Source organism: Polypterus senegalus, chromosome 4 (assembly GCF_016835505.1).
Source record: "Polypterus senegalus isolate Bchr_013 chromosome 4, ASM1683550v1, whole genome shotgun sequence".
In the NCBI taxonomy this organism is placed as follows: Eukaryota; Metazoa; Chordata; class Cladistia; order Polypteriformes; family Polypteridae; genus Polypterus; species Polypterus senegalus.
The window spans coordinates 12,477,015-12,494,002 of NC_053157.1; the positions used below are offsets into that span (position 1 = coordinate 12,477,015).

A 16,988-nucleotide genomic window follows, 5' to 3' on the forward strand; every position below is an offset into this window, starting at 1 on the left:
AAATCCTACTGTTTCCATAAGGCATGTCCGATATTTAAAGGAAGTTGCTACTTTGAAAGCTCAGCCAATGAGAAACAAAAATCCAAAGAATTAAGAGGGGTTCCTAAACTTTTTAATATGACTGTACATAACCGAAAATATATATAGATATTAAAAGGCGATACCCATCCCTTAGTGATACGGCGGTATAACGAAATCACATATTAGAAATGACTTAGCTTTCTTTAATGACGGTTTACGCTGCATAACAGATGAAAAATGTGTAAAGTCTGCCATTTTTGTCGCTGGAAGGATTTTCCAGCTCAGATGACGTTATCTCCCATCCGTCCGTTGGCTACAAAGGTGTGCCGGGCAATGTTCCAAGGCTTTGTACCCTTTCTTCATGTGCAGGCCCCCACTTAGGTGAATCATCCATCCATCCATCCATTTTCTAACCCGCTGAATCCGAACACAGGGTCACGGGGGTCTGCTGGAGCCAATCCCAGCCAACACAGGGCACAAGGCAGGAACCAATCCTGGGCAGGGTGCCAACCCACCGCAGGACACACACAAACTAGGGCCAATGTAGAATCGCCAATCCACCTAACCCGCATGCCTTTGGATTGTGGGAGGAAACCGGAGCGCCCGGAGGAAACCCACGCAGACACGGGGAGAACATGCAAACTCCACGCAGGGAGGACCCGGGAAGCGAACCCGGGTCTCCTAACTGCGAGGCAGCAGCGCTACCACTGCGCCTAGGTGAATCATGCCATTCCAAACAAGGAAAAGAAGATCCAATGTCATGCTGACTCTGACACACAGAAATGCCCATTTCGCAGTTGTCGCTGTCTTGTCTTCTAATGCTTTCCTAGCAGTTCTTATGTGGTGAACCCCTGTGTGCTAAATCTGGTCTTGTGTTAGCTGTACACGTGAGTAGAAAGAAAAGTGGAGTTAATAAAATATTTTTGTACAGAGCACAGTGACATTAAACTTGTATACTCATTACAATGACCTCTCCTGAGGATATAGTCATACAGTGGAAGGAGCACTTCGAGGACCTCCTAAATCCCACCTTCCTCAGAGGAAGCAGAGTCAGGTGATTCAGAGGAGCCCTCACCCATCCCTCAGTCGCTCAGGTAGTTAAAAAAACTCCCGCAGTGGCAATGCTCCGAGGGTGTAGGATACTATGGAAAATAGAAAGTTATTATATTCTTGTATTAGTATAAGTAGATATGAAATAAGTATTAAACTTAGTGTAAGCAGTAACACAAATTAGGTAGTTAAAGAAAGGCTCATGCCATATTTCTCTCTTAATTAAAGCTTAGCTGAAACCACCAATATCTTATCAGCTTGGAAAACACAGAAGAGGAAGAAGGACAGATAGGGACAGCCCGAGATCGGAGAGGGGGCAACACCTGCAAGTTGAAAGCTGGCCAGAAAATAAGTGAAGCAAAAGGTGAAGATGAATAACAAAACAACGAGAATATTGGTGGTTTCCATAAAAACCTGAAAGAGGCCAACTGCAGAAGGGAGTCAAAATAGTTAGCGAATGAACAGTCTTGAGCGAGTTCAGGATGATAAAAAAACGATTATATAAACTGTAACTTTTGGCTTGTTCGGTGCTCAACTCGGTTTGGCTTAATTGGGTTGAGTCTGCGTTATTGCTTATTACGATAAAGTCAATTACTCTGTTTGCCTATCCTCTGACTCCTAGAGACTTCTTTTCAGGTGAGAACCTCTGGCACAATTTCTGCCCCGACAAATTCACACTGAGTTCCTGAAGGCTTTGAATGTTTTGGGGCTGTCTTGGCTTAACACACCTTTTCTACATTGTGTGGCACAGTAGGACCAGGCCTTGGAATTGGCAAAGTGGGGTGGTGGACCCCATTATTATGAAGGAGGGACTGGAGGGCGAACTCCAACTTTAGGGGAATGGGAAGGAGGGTCTGTCTAGTGGCTGAACCTCTCATTCAAGAGGAACATTGTGGATTTTGGAGCATTGGAACAGCTCTTTACCCTCATCAGAACTCTGGAGGGTTCAAGGGAGTATGCCCAACCATTTATATTTGTTTTCTGACTTGGGAGATCCTTACAACTGTGACCCTCAAGGTATCCTTTGGGGAGGTTCTTTGGAAATTTGAGGTACCAGTACCTGCTGTTTAGGGTTGCATTGGCATGTAGAGGTCAACTCGGTTACACGAGTGGTTGCGAGGACAAGACCAAACATTTTATTCTGCTGGCATTGCCAGGCAGCTGGCACAAGTGCATTGAGAAGTGTTGAGTAAGGACATGATCATTTTTCTGAAGGATCGTTCCTTTTTCTGATAAACCCCATTTTCTAACTTTAGTTTGACTCCCCCTCATACTTCCTGGTCATTCAATATATCACATACTTATTCATTCCATTTGCTGCTAATTAGTGTGTGAGTGGTGCAAGTCGGGCCAAGGCTGAGTGCGTTCCTGGAATCCCCCCACCAAAAAATCAAAGAAACAAGTCACTGTCCCGTCGACGGTGTGAATCCGAGTGGCACCGGACCGCTACACATCAGTCAAACTTTACAGAAGGCACTTTATATGTCAATGGATTCATTTTTTAGTCCGCTTATTCAGACAGGCGGCATCTGTAGCAATTCAGGAAACAAATATGGGATGGGGCGCCAGTCAATTGCAGCGTGGCACACATTGCAGGAAAAAATAATTCAATGCGAAACCAAATGCAATACAAGATAAGCCATCCATACAGTTAATGATTCTGCTTTAGGCTGTCTGGCGACCCTGAAATGGAAAACGGGGACTCTGAGAGGGGAAAAAAAAAGACGTTGATGGATGGGCACAATAATCGACATGGGATTGTGAAATAACAGCCGGGGGGGGGGGCAGGGGCTATTCTAGAAATTTCCAAACCTCACATTCTTCATAGCAGTGGAAAAAGAACAGAGCTCTTCGGGATGAGCCGCTGCCTTTGAATGCACAGAACGAGCCTCAGGCGCTTGGTGACTGCATGCGGGCGCTCGCCCCTCACACAGTCGATTATTAACTCTACTTACCCCTGCCTGCATTCTCTGGGAATTTATTTTGCCAACTTTACAAACACTAACAACAACAGAAACGAAAAGGAATGATTATGATTTGCTGTCTCTGACCCCGATTTAAGTAGGTGTCAAAATCTGATGTAATGGCACAGTCCAAAGACATGCAGGTTAGGTGGCACTGATCTATGTGTGTGTGTCTATTCATCCTGCAATGGGTTGGTGCCCTGTTCAGGGCTTATGCCTGATACTTGTTCCAGCACCAGCTTCTCCATAACCCTGTCCTTGATTAGCAGATTTAGGAACTGGTTGGATGCATGGATGGATGGATTTTCTGTTACAAGTCTGCTGATCCCTTGACTCCATCACCTAGCATGGCACCCACTCCCCTCAATAGCAGCTCAAACTATCACACATGGAAGCAGCCAATCTTTGCATCTTCCCATCAAGTTACCTGAAGCCAGGTAATCTACTACGATTTTAAGGGATGAAGCCAACCATGACAGCATTTGGTGGAAGGCGAGAAGCAACCCTGGACTGAATGCCAGTCAAGCACAAATACCCACACTCAACTCATTGTGGGACAATTAAACACAAGCAAGTAGAGGACATACAGACTGAAGAAACCTGCAACTGTAAATGGCTACACAAGTCACCAGAAACAGATAGACATGAAATGAGTGCTACAGACCTTCTCTTCCATATACATGTATATATATGTGTGTATATGTATATATGTGTGTGTGTGTGTGTGTGTGTAATGTGGTGGATGGCCGGCTTCATATTCCGGCCCTCACCCCCAGGCCGCCAGGAGGAGCTCTCCCGACAGCATAGACGTGTCCCGAGTTCCAGCAGGGCATCATGGACTCTGTAGTTTTTATACCCAGCCCTGCTGGATACCTTGGAGGCCACAAGGAGTCGCTGTAGGGAGGCTCATGGACTCGTATATGCCCTATAACCCGGAAGTACATCATAATCCCGTGACAGGAAGAAACGACGTGCTTCCGGGGTGAAGATAAGGACTATTTACCCTGACCCGGAAGGAATAAGGAATTGTGGACTGTTGGGCAGGAAAACCTCTGGGTCAGGGAGTATAAAGGACTATGGGAGCTCCCAGACGGTAAGCTGAGCTGGGTGGTAGGAGGGCAATGCGTCTGGGAGTTGGAGGATTGGTTATTGTTATTGGAGTATTGTATTTGGTTTATGAGTAGTGTGGAGTGGAGGGTGCTTGGTGCATATTATTATAATAAAACGAATAATTTTAGCACTTTTACCTGGTGTCTGGCGTGGTACCTGAGGGTTCAAGGGAGTGATAGCGCCCTCTACTGTCACAGTATATATATATATATATATATGTGTGTGTGTTTGTGTATATGTATATGTGTGTGTATATATATACTGTATATATATGTATATATATGTATGTGTATATATTTATATATATGTATATATATGTATGTATATTGTGTATATATATATATATATATATATATATGTATGTATATATGTATGTATGTATGTATATACGTCCATTTTCCAACCCTCTATATCCTAACTACAGGGTCACGGGGGTCTGCTGGAGCCAATCCCAGCCAACACAGGGCACAAGGCAGGAACCAATCCCGGGCAGGGTGCCAACCCACCGCAGTATATATATATATAGTGATAAAGGCGCTATATAGCGCCTGACCCGGCACAGACTACGCAGAGGCACGTGTTCACACTCAAAGGGCTTTTTATTTTCTTCAGCCGTGGGCACACGCCTTCCCCGTGTCCCACAGGCCCAGCACAGTCTAAAGCACAAAATAACCCACACAACCAAACGCTTCCTGGCACCACCACTCCTCCCAGGCAACCTCGTCCTCTTCCTCCCGATTCTGGCCTCGAGTGGAGGTGGCTGGCCCTTTTTATATCCCACCCGGAAGAGTTCCAGCTGGTTGACCAGCTGGTCCTAATTGCCCTTCCGGGTGGGGCTGAGAAATCAAGCAGCCAGGCTGCGGGCTCCCTACAGCTCCCCCTAGCGGCCACCCGAGCCCCCAACCAGGCTGGGGAGGACTCCATCTCCCATGCCACCAAGCGTCCCGGGGGAGGTACTGAAGTGTCCATGGTGGCTCCCCCGGAATATACACAACAGGGGCGTCCCGGCCGAGCATGGGACCCGGCTGTCCGTCACAATATATACATATATATGTGTGTGTGTGTATGTATGTATATATTGAGTGAGGCGGCTCCTCTTATTCTCTTATTCCGGGAGTGTTCCAGGTGGCTCATCACTTTTACCTGGAATCACTCCCAGGTGTGCTGGAGGTCCTCTACAGGGCTCTGCACCTCCCCCAGCAGCCTCCATGGAACCTAACAGGGCTTCAATAAACTCCAGTTCCTGACAAACCCTGCAGGAATCCATGGTGGCACAGCCGCCCAGGAGGGCTGCCCTCTATAGTGCCCCAGGGGAGGGATTGCCTCATCAATGCCCTTTCCCTGATCATTCTGCCCTGCTGGCATCCTGGCCAGGTAGTGACCATGGCTGTCCATCACACACTATATAATAGATAGATAGGAAAGGCACTATATAATAGATACATGGATGTAAAAGGCGTTATATGATAGATAGAAATTAAATTCAACTATATAATAGATAGATTGATATGAAAAGCACTATTTTAATATATTTTAGCAGATCTTTTTCACATTCTCCTTCTTGAACTGTCACTCGCTTACTGTAAATATTTCAGACTTGCTACGTTTCCATTTGAGTAAGAAATAATGAAAGATAAAGGTGAAGAGATGCTCAGCGATCCTTCACTAAAATTAAAGACTATCTTCTAATGGCAGGCGGTGTACCTTAATAGATGACACAGCAGACAAATGGAGTGTAATGCTGCCCACCCACTCAGACGCCCACATCCTTAGAAAATGAAGGCTGAACGAGAGGATTTGCATTTCTCCTTCCACCTTACTGTCTCTCTTTTTGTCCCCTGTCTGCCTCAATAGTTGACATTAACCAGCGGCTCTGCTACCCTGTTGAGGTTTAGTCTCTGCCTTGCCCCCGGGTGTGGCACTCCTGCTGGTGATTTTACCATTCAGCACGCATCCCCTAATTGTCAGGGCGCCTTGTCCCTTAGTTTTGTGTTGTAAACATTTGTAGACACGTTAGACACAGAACTGCTGCTGAACACAAGAGCTCCATCAGTCATAATTCAGACAGTGGGGAGAAACAGAAGTCACAGAATGCCACAACCTGCCCTCCCATATTTTAAAAATAAACCCTCTAAAATAATTTGAACTAATCACGTAGGTTATGTCAAAAGTATTTGAACGAATACAAAACTATCACAATAATATAAGAAGAGAACTGCGAAGGCTCTTTTTTGCACTTTGTGTTTTGCTCCTTGTACTTTGTGGGTGTATCCTAAAGAGGCGGGGCCATCCATCCATCACTGTTCAGGAACCTCCCAGAGCCAAGAAAGGCAGGCTGGGAAATGAAGTCCAGTGTGGGTAACTTGAAATTGCTCTGCTGGATTTCGGTGGTCCTGTGAGAATTATATAATGTTGATCAGTGAAATTCACCACGTGAATGTACTGTATTCGCCAGCGACTTTGTTTCCTGAATATTTTCCTGTATATTGTCCATGCAGCCTGCTTAGATGGACATGATGGGTGGGTGATAATACATATAGGAAAAGTGAAATGTACTGCATATCGTCCTAATTACATACTTATAAAGTAATATGTGTGCTCTGATTGTCACACATGAGTACCTGGGGACCATCTTCCTGGCTCTGGTGAGGTAAACAGTTCCCAGTATGAGGGGGGGAGCTGATGCTCACAATATCTCCTTCCTCCTCTGCAGCCAAGAAAAGACGCCTAAAGATAGTCATAATAAATACTAATAGTTCTTTTCATTTCTATAACTCTTTTCTCTTTACTCAAAGTGCTTTACACAGAGAGTGGGACGCCACTTCAACCACCACTAATGTGTAGCACCCACCTGGGTGATGCCATTTTGGTGCCAGTACAATCACCACACATGAGAGATTAGGTAGTGAAGAGGGGAGGGAGAGGGACAATTCGAGACAAGGGATGATTAGGGGGCCGGAATGACTAGGGCATGGTGGGTAGTTTTGTCAGAACATCAGGACACACCCTACTCTTTGTGAAGGATGCCCCAGGGGTCTTTTATGACTGCAGAGAGTCAGGACCTCGGATTTTTACATCTCATTTGAAGGACTGCACCATTTTCACAGCTCTGTGTCCCCGTCACTGCACTGGGACATTGGCATCCACATTCATATCACAGGGTGAGTGCCCCCTGCTTGCCTCACCCAGCAGCAACCCAAGCTTTTCCTAGATGCAGTCCTGGCTCGGCCTGAACGTGCTTGGCTTCAGGCGGGTGACCTGTTCTCAATTGCTAGTGGGAGGGTGATGCCTAACCCCGCCTCAACACCCAGAGTAGACTCCGCCCCTACCAGTACTAGCCCCGTAAAGCCGGCCCACTCTTGAAGGGTGGTGTCAGATGTCAAACTGACACCCAAGATGGACAGACGGAGCTCCCGACCGCTGACTGCCTCACCGTTGAAGCATTTGCTTTTTGTTTGAGCTGTTAACCGGTGGTCTTTTCGATTGGTTTTATTTAAAGATTCTACCAGCCTGGTATCCGAAGCCTGTCTGCCTTCCTGGCTGCATTACAAATGTGTTTTGGGAGGCTTGACAATTGCATTCAGAGTATTTTACAGGTACGGTTTTGAGGTCACTAATCATTGCACCAGAGTGACCAGCACATGTAAGTCCCCTCTCCGTGTGACAAGAATGACCTGATAAACCTATGAAGGAAGCGGAAAGGAAAAAAAGAAATCCAAGGACAAAAAAGTGGATTTATTGGAAAGGCAGCCTTACTACGACACAGGCCCACCGACCCACATGTGTATTGGTGACATTTGAATGACACTCAATGCCGAAGCTGGTGGCACTAAATAATGATGATCTGTTATAAACAGGGCTGTCTTAACAACATCATAGCCCCCCAGGCAAAGTAGGGCACTGGGGCCCCTGTTTTGATAGCAATACATCCATAGGCATCAGAAAAAAACGGGGGCCTCCGGGCAATGTGCTCAGCGTGCCCATGCGTTAAGATGGCCCCTTTGGTTTTGTTTAATTGTTATTATTAATTATTATCATGATTTGCATAGATTGTTTAATAAGGGTTGCCTGCTTTACTATTTGCATGTATTATACGTTATTTTCTGCACCATCCCTTCCATTGCAATCCCCAAACCAATTTAATGAAAAAAAACAAGGTTTGTGGTTCTCAGTTGACCTTTATAAGGAGACTAATTGTTTCTGTTTAGTAGAGCTTATTGGCGGTTATTACAGCGTTTTATTTTTTATTTATTTTTCTTTCTGAAATAATTTGAGGTGTTTCTAATTTAATGGGCCGGTAAGCAGCCACAACAGTATTGTGCTAATTAGCGGAGTTTTAAACGGAAAACAATAAAATGTAATCCGCCGTCTTTATAAAGGCGCGCCTCTCCGCTTTGAAAATTCATTTTGTTTCGATCCGAGCGGCGGCTTTAACGGTTTTCCCTGCCTAATTGACTCCATCCGCTCTGCAAGAATTCCACGTTGTCACTGTAGCCAACAAGGTGGTCCGTGAGGGCATCTCAGACCGAGTTTTCTTGATGACTTCACTCCTCCTCTCCCCAATCGGTGCATCCCATGGAAACGATTTCCGACATATGTGAACAGGGAAACGGTCCCTAACAGGGAAAAGTCAGAATGAGGGGGGCTCTGTTGTGGTATTTATTTATTAAGCACTTTAAAAAAACAACATCAAGGCTGACCAAAGTGCCAAACAATAAAAACCCAACATATCAGACACACAAAACCAAAGGGTAAAGGAAACGGAAACACATAAGAACTGAAGAGCTTCTTAATAAAAAGTATACAGATAGCCAACATATTGTAACAACCGGTGGTTGAGTATTGAAGTTCTCGGAGCCGAACTTTACTGCGCACTTTCTCCAAGCTGGTCGGCCAGCGCCATGCACGCAGCTGTACCCAGCTCTTTAAGCAAGCGAACACTCGTGTCCCATACACCGCACGACCCCGAGTGTCTCCGTACATAATTGCATAGATGGAATCTAGCAACACACAGCTCTGTCCTTTTGTATCTCTTTATTAGAGCAGATAGTCAGAAACAAAGCTCAATATATTGCAAGGTCATTCAGAAAGACATCCTTCTCCATGATGGTAACTGTTACACTTACCACTCCTGGGCTGCAAATGACCCAAGCCCACCCAAGCAACTGCAACACAAACACATATAACATTTATAGTACAACAGGAAATCAATTGCCTTGCTTGCCCAGTACAAACAGTAACGTTACAGAAATACCCACAATGCACCATGCCGCCAGCGCTGACTGCCGGGTCATTACAATATCATACTGGGTTAAAAGTCATAGAGAGTAAAAATGTGTTTTTAAATAGGATTTAAAGGCAGCTAGCGAAGGAGCCTGCCAAACGTGAAACGGCAAATCGTTCCAGAGTTTTGGGGCTGTAACTGAAAAAGCTCGATCACCTCGGAGTTTGCATCGTGCCTTGGGAACACGTAAAAGCATCCGGTCTGCTGACCTGAGAGAGCGAGACAGACGGGACATAAGGGTGCAGCAGTTCCGACAAGAGGGGCACAACCATTAAAGGATTTAATACCAAATACAGTACAAGGATCTTGGAAGCCAGTGAAGGGAAGCCAAGATTGGGGTAACGTGGTCATGCTGTCTTGTGCCAGTTAAAAATCGAGCAGCAGCGTTTTGCACCAGCTGTAGGCGAGCAATGGAGACCTGGCTAATTCCAAAAAGAAGCGCATTGCAGTAATCTAGACGAGATGTTATAAAAGCATGTATTTATGTATTCTCTCCACCACAGTTGCCTTTTGACATCCCCTTCTCGGAACTCATTAAATTAACTCTCCACACTTCTTACTTTGCAGCGGTAGGTAGCTGTGGAGACCGGGCACACGTGAAGTCCAGTAGGCACTTTCTTGAACGCACGTCCACCCCACCGCCGGCTTTACACAGCGCCAAAGCCAAAACATTCGCAGAAGCGCCCACTCCCACTTCGACTGTTTGAACAGGTGAGTGCCATCACTGTTGTAAGTTTAAGCTGCTTTTAGTCTGACGACGTTTTCCTGTACTTTGGTGATGCCTGGCAGGCGCATTAGCACCGCGAGTATCTGTTGCTGAAAATAATGAAGCCTGGAAGGGGCGGAGTCAGTTACCCTCACTGGGTAGTTTCTCTGCACCGTGGAGATAAAAGGAGATGACATGGGGGGGTCGTTACAGCCCCACAAACCTCAGACGCAACCTCACAGACACATAGTCTGGTAAAACTAAAAGGTTTATCTGCTAAAATTATCTTGTACAAAGACTCTCCAATGTGTCATAAACCAACCACATTTCTTCTTCTCTGTCTTGGGGCAAAGTGGGGGCAATCGGAAGGTTGTCGGTTCGAATCCTGTACATGCCGGGAGTGATTCCACTCCATTGGGCTGTTGTGCAAGGCCCTTAACCTGCAGTTGCTTTGTCCTGGGTATGATGTTAACCTGCATCCAGCCCTCCAACCTGGTTGGCACTCCAGCCACTTTAAAAAACATCATAGTGTACTGCTCCATTCAGACTAGCGTGCTGCAGAGGTGTGTCACCCATTGCACAGCACGGCTGTGCTCTTGTCCTAATTTGGGATCTTGAGGTGGTGCAGCAACATGCTGTATCAGTGCATGAACCCAACCTCTCTCTTGTCTGTCCTCCACACCTGACTCCAACTCACCTGGATGAGGCTGAGGGGTGTTCTTTATCTTAGACCTGGGAGTACTTCTGGTGCTAAGGCATAGCCTGATGGAAGTACTTCCAAGTCAATCAGAAGTCCCCCAAAATAGGGATTAAAAAGCCTATCAGCTCCCCCTGCCGGCCCTCATAGAATACAACAGGGCTGATTCGCAGGACTACAGTTCCCAGAATGCTCTGCAGGCATCTGTGTGGGAATCCTACCCCAAGGGATTTGCCACCTAATGTATCCATGCATTATCCAACCAGCTATATCTTAACTACAGGGTCACGGGGGGTCTGCTGGAGCCAATCCTGGCCAACACAGGGCACAAGGCAGGAAACAAACCCCGGGCAGGGCTCCAGCCCACACAAGGCACACACACACACACACACACACTAGGGATGATGTAGAATCGCCAATGCACCTAACCTGCATGTCTTTGGACTGTGGAAGAAAACCAGATTACCCAGAGGAAACTCCACGCAGACACGGGGAGAACATGCAAACTCCACGCAGGGAGGACCCGGGAAGCGAACCTGGGTCTGCTTACTGCGAGGCAGCAGCGCTACACACTGCACCACATATAATACATATAAAAGGCAAAGCCCTCAGCTAATGTATTGGGGGAGAAAATATTTATCAGTGCTCGCCTCCCCCTATCTATCTATCTATCTATCTATCTATCTATCTATCTATCTATCTATCTATCTATCTATCCATTATATAGTGCCTTTCATATCTATCTATCCATTATATAGTGCCTTTCATATCTATCTATCTATCTATCTATCTATCTATCTATCTATCTATCTATCTATCTATCTATTATATAGTGCCTTTCATATCTATCTATCTATCCATTATATAGTGCCTTTCATATCTATCTATCTATCTATCTATCTATCATATAGTGCCTTTCACATCTATCTATCTATCTATCTATCTATCTATCTATCTATCTATCTATCTATCTATCTATCATATAGTGCCTTTCACATCTATCTATCTATCTATCTATCTATCTATCTATCTATCTATCTATCTATCTATCTATAGTGCCTTTATATAGTGCCTATCTATCTATCTATCTATCTATCTATCTATCTATCTATCTATCTATCTATCATATAGTGCCTTTCACTCTATCTATCTATCTATCTATCTATCTATCTATCTATCTATCTATCTATCTATCTATCTATCTATCTATCCATCTATCTAGAATGCCAGGACTAAATAAAGATCTCCCTGCTTGGTTCTTCTCTGCGTGCAGAACTCAAATTCCCCACAGGACTCCCACAGTGTGACAGCAGCAGAGAAATGTCTCGACAAGATGTACAGGCTGTGGGGAATTAAGAATCTGAAGGAAGTCATTTGTTACTTTTAATGCCTGCAGGTGTTCATTGAAATCAGCAGTGTCACAGGATGTAATCAGCATAACCACACAGCATTGCAAAACTCCAGGGTCCTGAGGGGCTAATCCCTACCCATCAGAGCAATCTTGACGAGAAGGGGCCAGTGAGCCCAACAAAGCTCGCCTGTCCTGTCCACTGTATAATTTCCAAAATAACATCAAGTTAAGTTTTCAAAGAAACTAATGTCCTGCTGTCTACCACACTACTTGGTAGCTCATTCTACGTGTCTGTGGTTCTCTGTGAAAGTTCCCCTTAACAAGTTTCCAACTGTGTCCCCGAGTTCTTAACGAAACTAATGTTAAAGTCATCGTCTCAATCCACTGGACTAATTCCCTTCATAATTTTAAACACTTCACTCAGGTCTCCTCTTAATCTCCTTCTGTTTAAACTGTAAAGGCTCAGCTCTTTTAATCTTTCCTCATTACTCATCCCCTGTAGCCCTGAATCAGCCAAGTCGCTCTTCTCTGGACTTTCTCCAGTGCTGCTATCTCTTTATGGAGACCGAAACTGCACACAGGACTCCAGATGAGGCCTCACCAGTGCGTTATAAAGCTTGAGCAGAACCTCCTGTGACGTACTCCACACATCAAGGCGCTATATGACCTGACAGTCTGTTAGCCTTCTTAAATGCTTCTGAACACTGTCAGGAAGTCGATAGCTGAGAGTCCACTACGACTCGTAAATCCTTCTCATGAGGTGGACTTTTAATTTTCAGCCCCCTGAAACCTCACATTTTTAATTCCTATGTTTAATTCTTTACATTTACTGACATTCAATTTCATCTTCCCAAGCCTGTCTGCTGTCCAAGGCCCTCTGTAGGATTCAGTGGATTCTCGATGATCTGTTAATCCGCTAATCCACCTGTCTTGGTATCATCTTCAAACTTAACCAGCTTGTTCCTTATATTCCTATCTAAATCATTTCTGCATATTAGTAATAGCAGCGGCTCCAGCACTGCCCCCTGCTGGTCACCACTCTTTACATCTCCCAATTCTGATGAGGTTCCTCACACCATCACCATCTCCTTCGTGTGTCTGAGCCAATTCTGTCCCCATCTACACACCACACCCTGAACTGCCACTTCTTTTAATTTGATGCCCGCCTCTCATATGGCACCTTGCCATTGTTGGCACATTGTCACCAGGTCTGCATTTGTTTCCTCCCACATTCCAAAGATGAGATGGCGGAGTCAACTAGTAAGTCTGACTGAATGGTTGTGTGTGAGAGCAATGGACGGGCATCCCATCCACAGACAGCCACCTGGTGCCAAGTGCTGACAGAAACTGATGTGGGTTAGAAAATGGATGATCAATGGGAACTCAACAATCTTCCAGAAGCTCCTTTCTAGGTTGGGTTCCCTGCCGCTAAGGATGCTGGGATGTTGCGCCAATTACACATTTGCATTTTGCTCCTGCTTGTGCCATTCTGCCTGTGTCCATGGGCACATAATATGCTAACATGCTAGCTTAGGTTTTATATTCCATGCCTAATATCTACTTGTCAGTCTCATATATTCACTTTACTGGCTATGGTGGATTCATAACATTTTCAGACCCCCTCACTTTATTCTGTGAAATGGAGACATTTGACTTTTTCTCTCACCAATGTGCCCTCAACAACCCATAGAGACGGAGTGACAACATGTTTTCAAGAATATTTAGCAAATGTAAATTTTAATTAATTAAAATTACATTAAAATTAATGAAAAAACTGGAAGCTCTCATTCCTCGAGGTAGTCGGACCCTCTGCTGTGATACTCCAGATTGTGCTCAGGAGCTCCCGTTTGCTTTAATGCTCCTTGAGATGTATCAAGAACTTGACTGGAGTCCAACCCGTGGCACACTGAATTGATTGGAATGCCCCCGAACCCGTCTACACGTGTGTATAGAAGGTCCGACAAATCACACTGCATGTGAAAAGAACAACCAAGTGATGAAGTCCAAGGAAACCATCTGTAGACCTCTGTGATCAAGCTGTGGTGGGGCACAGAGCACGCTAAGGGGACCAAACCTCGCCAGTGTATGTGTTTCTAAATGGAGGGTATCATGATCAATATGGTCACACACAATCGCCTTCTAGGCCTTATCTAAGGTAAGAGATACCCCCCTCGGGGTGAGAGGCGGGCGCGTTCGTTAACCCCGCTGCCTCTTTTATCACCCACAGTCGCTCAGCGAGGGCATATGACTCTGCCCCTTCCGACTGGAGTCCTGTATGAGACCGGGGAGAGCCGTCTGTTGTGGTGTGAAATTTTGTATACAAGTTGATAAATATTTTGTTTGTCTTTATTTGTAATTTAGACCAAGCAATGTGATTTTAGCATTTCATTAGTGAGATCCATCCATGTTTAACCATAGGACTAAGTCAGGATAGTGAATTTTATGACAGGGTCCAGAGGAAGTTGAGAACCCCTGTACAAATACCCCCATGGGATGAGTCTCTGTAATTTTACAACAGGGTTGGTGGTGTTGCCTCAAACCAGTATGGCAAGTTATTCTCTACAGGACTCTCTCAGTCAACCCCCACAGGAAAGCCAGACTGACTTAACAAATGGTTTTTGGGGGTGGCAGGTGTGAAGGTATTCTGCGCCCCATTGGTCTGAAGTACGGCTGTTTGGAATTGGCTTGTATCAGATTTCTGAATTGACTTGGGTTGTGGTGTGAAATTCTGCATATAAGTTGATAAATATTTTGTATGTCTTTATTTGTAACTTATAACACTAATGTCGATCACTGATAAGATCAGCAGTGGTTTGATGGTTAAGAACCTTCTCTCCCCTTTAGGACTGAGTCTCTTTGTAAGTTTATGTCAAGATTGAGGGTGTTGCCTCAAACCAGTTTGGCAAGCGATTCTCTGCAGGACTCTCTCAGTCAACCCCCACAGGAAAGCCAAACTACCTGGCAGGCAAGCATCAGCTGAACAAATAGTTTTGGGGGCAGGCGTGAAAGATATTCTGTGCCCCCATTGGTCTGAAGTTACCTGAAGCAATTAAGTAGCACAACGCTCTATTGGCTGTAGGGTGTGGACAGTAAATCTATAAACTGGCTTGCTTTACCCCCATCTCTCTCTCTCTCTCTTTTACCAGCTGATGAAGGAGACGCTCACACACCATCAACTGAAAAGGACAACACAATGGAGAGCACAGCTCAGCAGCCATATTGAGACGGGCATGCAGCCTATCCTGAAGAAAGCTGACCAAACATGAAGACTCAACTAGAGACATTTTAAGTAAGTAACAAGTCTGTGTGCCACCTGAAACTACACATCAGCATTTATCAGGTTGTATGGTTGCCAATATTCACTTGTACTTTGCTTATTGTTATCTCCCTATAATATAAAAAAATCCTGCGACTTTTTTTAAAGAGATAAGTTCAAGTTCCGCAAGACTTTGGCCATGGGATTTTTTTCCAAGTCCCGTCCTCCTTTCAACCATATTGAACTACGCCATTAGTCCTCTCACCTCTCATTCTTGTGAATGGTTTTGTCAGACACACTTCCTGCTCTCTCAGCACTTATAAATTTTAATGTTTTCCTCACTTTAAATTCCCAATTACAGAAGATGTATTATGTCCAAATCTCTCTATCTCTCTATTATAATAAAAAAATCTTGGGAGATGAGACTTTTTCAGAGAGATAGTTTCACGTCCCACGCCACGAGACTTTGTGCCAAGAGATTTATTTTTTAAGACAAAGTAGAACGTCGTAAAGATTTCGGAAACGTTGGCGCGATACACATGCAGAGCAGGTTAGAGATAATGGAGTACGAAATTCAAAAGTCTCAAAAAAATGATAGTAAAGATTACATTAGCGGAAACGAACGGAAATTATTACAGAACAGCGATAAGAAATCGAATATATTGTTTGGCTTTAAAGTTTAATTTAGGAACTGGTAGATCGACTAATTCGTGTCGCCATCAGGGAATAGTAGTGTTTTTTCCCCAATGAAGAGGCGTATCCACGAGAATTAAAACATTTGTTGTTTGCAAGCGGCACAGACGTGAAGTTGCTGGCGTGTAGCTCCAGCCAGAGGGGGTTGGTGAGCGAAGCGAGCAGGGGGCAAAGCCCCCTAGTTATAATAAAATAAAAAATCCTGCGACGAGACAAGACTTTTTAGAAGATTTTTTCAAGTCCCACGAGTTGAGACTTTGTTCCATGAGATTTTGTCAAGTCTTGCCCTCCTCTCCACCATTTCTGGTTCATGGTCCTCTCACCTCTCATTCGTGTGAATGTTTTTGTCAGACACAGTTCCTGCGCTCTCAGCGCTTATACATTTTTACGTTTTCCTCACTTTAAGTTCCCCAATAAAAGAAGATGTACTACGTCCAAATTTTATTGAGGAATTTCATCCCGAAGGGTTATCAACAGAAGAAATGAGTATGTGGGCAATCCTAGCAACGAGAAATGATGAAGTCAAATGAATTAATGCGAAAATTGTCGATCGGTTGCACGGCAAATTGGTTAAATGCGTATCAATAGACTCTTCTGGAACAGTTGGTGGTGATGGTGCGGACGATGAAAACATCAGCTTTACAATATCATGAAGAATATCTACAACCGTTAACACCATCCGGTCTTCCACCGACCGAATTACTGTTGATAGAAGGATGTATCGTAATGTAATTGCGTAATTTATGTCTGAGTGATGGGCTATGCAATGGGACAAGATTAGTTGTATTGAAAATTGGTCGAACAATTCTGACATGTAAAATTTTAACAGGCGACAAGAAAGGTACTGTAGTCCATC

General features: G+C 44.7%; 1 long non-coding RNA gene across 1 annotated transcript; it reads left to right on the forward strand.

Annotated features, from left to right (window-relative positions):
- Window positions 1-9,658: 9,658 nt before the first annotated feature.
- LOC120528543 lies at window positions 9,659-15,419 on the forward strand. Its single transcript, XR_005633536.1, has 3 exons — window positions 9,659-9,767; window positions 9,997-10,140; window positions 15,330-15,419. It is a non-coding gene; the product is annotated as an uncharacterized LOC120528543 (long non-coding RNA).
- The last annotated feature ends 1,569 nt before the right edge of the window (window positions 15,420-16,988 follow it).